We start from the raw sequence: 6,000 nt of genomic DNA on the forward strand, positions 1-6,000 counted from the left end.
ATATATGTTCCTAATTCCGTTTCATAGCACGTAGATCGGTACAGGTGAAATTTCAATGTACCAAATTCCGTTCTAATTTTGCATTTAATATTTTTATGAGTTTATTATATAAAATTCATATTAAAGCATATATTTCGGTAAAAAATGCTATAATGTACAAATATTTTAGTATATATATATATATGCACTTACCCAATTATAATATCAGTCTTAAACAATTTTTACACAACTCTTAACACTTTTCACAACAAAACTTGTTAATTATCACCACCGCGCTAGGCAACTGCTTCCAGCCAATTAACATATGTGAATTTAATATGAAATAAAATGATTTATGGTTTGACATTTTTCAAATGTAAAGTTGAATATATTTTTGACAATTTAAAATAACTGTCCTTTGAATGATGGGTAGCGTTGACTTATTTTGTTTATTTAAAAAACTTGTAAACGAAATAGCACGGGATTAGGTATTAGGCCGTAATTGGGCACACTTACGTTAAGCTTAGTATTCAGCTCTCAAGAAATGTAAAAACTTCATATAAAAAAACGCTTAAGAAACGGTCAAGAAACTTTCATGCGATAAATTTACTTGTGCTAGTATGCAGCTCTAAAGTAGTCTAGTACTAATTTTTAATACTTTTTTCAATAAAATGCGAATATGGCAAACCTTGTTTTGCAAAGAAACATCAAATCAACAATTGGTTCTTGAAGGAAATTCAAAATAATCGTTAAATTCGTCCTAAATTAGTTAAAATCATTATAATGAAGTATATTTCATTTTGAAATGTTGTATAAGACTTACCAATTATCAACAACATTCCTTAAATCGCAAAGAAAATATTTACGTTACTACACACATACATACATACATATTACGCACAAAGTTTATTTTCTTTGTTTATTCTCTCTTGCTCTTCTAATGTGGATCATTCACAATGCGTAACCAGCTGTCAAACCTACTTGAAATAACGCATTTTTTTTCTTGAGCAATTACTTGAGAGCTGGATACAAACCTATATTTAAGAATCCAAACTGCATTTACTATATACATACATACATACTTATAATTACTACATTTTTAGAGTATAGGAATGTAACTCCTCCACCCTTTGATTTGAGATTCTCCTGGATCTCGTTGCTTATTCGTATGGTTACATAATTCATTGGTATATGGATTCTTGAGTATATAATTTTGTTAACAATCTTAATTTGTTTTTTTTTTTTGTATAGAAAAATTCAAAATTATTTATAATTACAATGTTTATATTTGTTTGGGAAAGAAAATTTATTCTAGTTCTTTTATATTGAAAATATAAATATAAACTTTTCGAACATATTTCATTTCATTTTAGCTCTTTTTGTTCCAATTGTATTCCAATTGATTTGGAATCTTTCGTTGAATTACTTTTATTATTTTACATATGAGTTAATTCGGCATACAACTTCTATTATTTTTTTTTTTTGGTACTCCAGTTATTAAGTTTAATTCTGCATAATATAGCTTTTTGATATTTTTTTAATAAAAATGACTTAGTTATCAATTTCAAATCAAAATCAACTGCAAACTATTCGATCTATTTTTTTATTTTTTGTAGGAAGTTTCTATAAAAAAATATAATTTCTTTGAAGTAAGTTCATTAATAATTATGTAGTAAATGTGTTTTTGTTTTTGTTTTACACCCTTTTACTTTTCTATTAAGGTTCGTATCCAAAAAAAATACATTATTTCTTCAAGTATTGTTGACAGCTGGTTACGCATTGTGAATGATCCACATTAAAAGAGCAAGAGAGAATAAACAAAGAAAATAATTTTTGTGCGTAATATGTCTGTATGTATGTGTGTAGTAACATAAATATTTTCCTTGCGATTTCAGGAATGTTGTTGATGATTGGTAAGGCTTATGCGACATTTCAAAATGAAATATATGTACTTCATAATAATGATTTTTACTAAATTAGGATGAATTTAACGATTATTTTGAATTTCCTTCAAGAAGCAATTGTTGATTTCATGTTTCTTCGCAAAACCAGGTTTGCCACATTAGCATTTTCTTGAAAAAAAGTATTAAAAATTAGTACTACATTACTTTTAAGCTGCATACTAGCACAAGTAAATTTATCGCAGGAAAGTTTCTTGACCGTCTTAAGCGTTTTTTTATGAAGTTTTTACATTTCTTGAGAGCTGGATACTAAGCTTTACGCTGAGGTAGAATTGTTTAAAGTTAAAGCTTCTCTGACTTAACGTTAACAATCGTTAAGGATTATGTTGTCATTACCGTTATTGTTAATATGAAAGTCAATATTAAATTTTTCGAATTTTAAAGGACGCTTAATATTTGAAGTATGAATGTTTTTCAAGTTTGTTTTGATAAATTTTGGCTCGTCTTTATGTCTTACACTACTATAATTCTTAATAAAACCTTCGCCAATAGTTTCTAAATAGGATTCTCTTTTGGTGTTATGTTTTGAAATAATCTTCATTTTTACTTCTTCTAATCGCTTTTTAAATATTTTATGATCGATTTTGTTATTATGAACATCTAAAGGTGTAGCTTTTATTGCGGTGTGATACGAATTATTATAGAACTTTACGGCTTTACACATTTGGATTATGATTGGAGCTTTTTCTTCCAAATTTAGTGTTCTTATACATTCTGTAAGTGTGTTATTTACTCTTTCGACGTCGGAATTATCCGTATGGTTATTTGGCTTTGTGGCATGAAACTGTATGCCTTCTTTGGTCAGAAAGTCACGAACGTTTTATGAATTAAATTCGTTACCGAAAATAAACTTTTTACATGCCCTTAAATTGATAAAAATTTATTAATTTTACATACGATTGTTTGGCTTTTTCTATCAAATAAATGAAAACAAATGACATATTTCGAAAACTTATCTACAAAGACTATAAATGAGTGTTCACTATTAACAATTTCATTCACTGTGTTAGATGTTTCCCTAGTGCGAAACTTAGGTTTGATCGGGTATCGGTCATATTTTCCTCCGTTACAGAGTTCGCAATTATTTATTATTTCATGTATTTTAGTTTTTAGCTGTGGGTGTGTGGAAAAAGCGATATCTGTATATATTCCAAATTCAGAGTATATAGCGATCTTTCCTTTATTAAAATGTCTTTTTAGAATATTGACTATGTTAAAGCTAGTGATATCTTTTTGCCAATAAAAACACGTTTATTTATGAAAATATTTACTACTTCGAATTCTTTTGATTCAACCAAAATTAGCTGCTGTTTGAAACGATTTACAACCGTATCGAGAGTTGTAAAATGATTATAAAAACTTTCTTCCTGAGAATGGTTGGTTTGAACTTCCATAGAAATTGTTTGATTTTGCTCCTCTCCAGCGTTTAAATCTTTAATTTTTAACATTTGTTCAACGGTCATTCCCAAATTTTTGGTATTAATCATCTTTATCTCGTTACTATCAATGCTTAGGAAATCGGCTATTTTATTTTCTTCTTCAGCTATATAATAAATTTTTGCATCATATTCCCCCAATTGTACTAACCAACGCTGCACATTGGGATATCTGTGGCCGAAATTCAAAAATTTCGTGTTGTCTGATTTGAATGAAAATTTCACAGTTTCTTACCAACTATCTATACATTATTTTCCCAAAGTATTAGGATTCTATCTGCATTAGTTTTTTGTCCAGAAATACCCAAAGTTGGTGAATTTAGAGAGCATCAAAATTAGCAAAAAATTTGCTCAAAAGTCAAATTATTGATACAATAAAACAACTATTGAAATTCAACTTCGTTATTATTTTTCATTTATAATATGTATCAAAGAAAAAATTTGCATCAAAATCCATTGAAAAAAATAATGCATAAAAAATTTTGTGGAACAACATAATTTGGACGTCAAAATTTCAATGTTCTTCAAATTCAAAGTGGTGCATCTTTTTAGCGCTGTCTACCGCTGTCGACATACATATACCGAATTAAAGCCTGAAGTCTCAGCTAAACGATAAAAAAAATTCAGCTGCCCCAAATTGCCCCCCTTGAAAAAAACAATGTCAGAATGTCACGAAGATGTACAAAATTTGCTAAAAGAGACTTAATAAAAGAGAATTTAGTTGTATGGGAGGTGGGCGTAAAAGTGGGCGGATATTATTGAAATTTAACACCAACATATATAATGTCATAAAAATGCCAAAAATCAGTGCTCTAGGTCAAAAATTAAGTTTCACCTTCTATGGGAGGTGGGCGTAGAATAAAATTTTTAAAAAAAAAATTTTCATTTTTTTCTTGATTGGAATCCAAAACAATGATGTACCAAATGTCATTGTCCTGCGATATCTCCTTATATTTTTAGCCGCAGTATGCACTAGTAGAAACCTATGTGCGCTGTAGCCTAGTATTTATATCCCTACCACAATTTTTCTCTTGCAACCACTTAAGAGGTTGATCTGTTTTAAGATCGAACTCTCTTCCGTATAAATAAGGTCGGTAATATTTTATTGCCCACACTATCGCTAACAACTCTTTTTCTATAGTTGAGTAGTTTTTTTCGTGAGTTTTTATGTTCTTGAAGCGTATGCAATTGGATGCTCATCTTGAGTGAGAACTGCGCCAATAGCAAAGTTACTAGCATCAGTTATTGGTTTAAATCTTTTGTTAAAAACTGGATATCTTAAAATGGGAGGATTTGTAATCATATCTTTTAATTTTTCAAAAGCAGTTATATAACTTGGGTTATATACGATAATTTTTACATCTTTGGGTAACTTTAATTTTCATATGGCTTCCACCTTATTTGGGTTTCGCTTTATCCCTTCAGGGGTTAACAAACGACCTAAAATGTCGGTTTCTTTTTTTTAGAAAACTTCATTTCTCTAGTCTTACTTTCAATTTCGATTGTTGTAATTTTTTGAATATTTTCTTCTATTGTCTATGTGTTCTAACAAAGAGGTACTAACAATTAGGATGTTTTCTAAATAGACAACGCATATTTTTATTATGAAATCTCGAAGAACTGAATTAATGAGACGTTGAAATGTCGATGGAGCATTTTTGAGGCCAAATGGCATCCTCAAGAACTCATAATGCCCTAACGAAGTAGAAAATGCAGTTTTTTCCTGTCATTTTCATACACCAGTATTTGGTGAAAACCTTTAGCAAAGTCAATAGAAGAAAAATATTGGGCTCTTCTCAACTTATCCATGATATCATAGATGTTGGGTATCGGAAATTTATCACTAATGGTAATTTCATTCAACTTTCGGTAGTCGACCACAATGCGCCATTTCTTATTTCCATATTTATCTGCTTTTTTGGGAACTACCCACAAAGAATTATTATAAGCAGAATTCCTTTCTCTAATAATGTTATGTTCTAACATTTATTTTATTTGTTTCTGAATTTCTAATTCGTGGACTTGTGGATATCTATATATTTTCGAATAGATAGGTCTATCATTTGTCGTAATAATTGTATGTTTAATTTCGTGTGTAAAAGAAAGTTTCTCTCCTTCTTCAAAAAATAGTTCATTATACTCTTGTAATAAATTTTTTAGTAATTGGCTTTCTTCGGAATTCAAATGAGATAAATCTAAGTTTTCCTTGTCTATTTTATTAAAAATGTTTGAAGAATATATCTATTTTAGTTTAAATTATTACAAATAGTTTAGTTTAGTATTGTATGTATTATATGTGTGAAAATAGGACTCTTGGAGAATCTAACACCCAAAATATATTGGTAACGTGCCTATACTGCAACTTCTTTACTATTTTTAAGTCCTTTTATTTAAATCTTATACAAATTATTGGAAAGATCGGGTTTAGAACCCCGTACTACTTCGTCGGTGTGAGTTACGACTTTGCTACACTGGGCACTATTGTGGAGTCAATAATTCTGAGAAATATGCGTCTAAAGTCAAAGCGATTCCATAAAATACCTCTGATCTGTAAGAATTTAAAGAAAAAACTCACGACTTCTTCTTCTTTATTTGCTTTATTTGTATAACATTTAATAATATGT

The sequence above is a fragment of the Bactrocera dorsalis genome, chromosome 6 (genome assembly GCF_023373825.1).
Source record: "Bactrocera dorsalis isolate Fly_Bdor chromosome 6, ASM2337382v1, whole genome shotgun sequence".
Classification (NCBI taxonomy): domain Eukaryota; kingdom Metazoa; phylum Arthropoda; class Insecta; order Diptera; family Tephritidae; genus Bactrocera; species Bactrocera dorsalis.